The following is a 308-nucleotide window of genomic DNA, read 5'->3' on the forward strand; positions in this document are numbered from 1 at the left end:
ACACACACACACACACACACACACACACACACACACACACACACACACACACTCACACCACCAGCCACACCACCCCTCCCGCTCAGGGCTCATCCCTCAGGACACTCCCCAGAACCGCCCTCCCCACACCTCTGGAGCCTGATGGTGCGCTCCTTCAGCAGCTGACTGACTGTAGCTCCTCCGCAGGACGTTTTTTTTATTTCATTACTCATCTCTGTCAGCGATCCTCCACGAAGAGGTCAGAGGTCACTGTCAGCCGCCAGAAGAGAGATTGAGAGATTCTGTCTTTTGGTTTCGCTCCTCTTTCA

This window comes from Kryptolebias marmoratus, linkage group LG15 (genome assembly GCF_001649575.2).
Source record: "Kryptolebias marmoratus isolate JLee-2015 linkage group LG15, ASM164957v2, whole genome shotgun sequence".
Taxonomy (NCBI): Eukaryota; Metazoa; Chordata; class Actinopteri; order Cyprinodontiformes; family Rivulidae; genus Kryptolebias; species Kryptolebias marmoratus.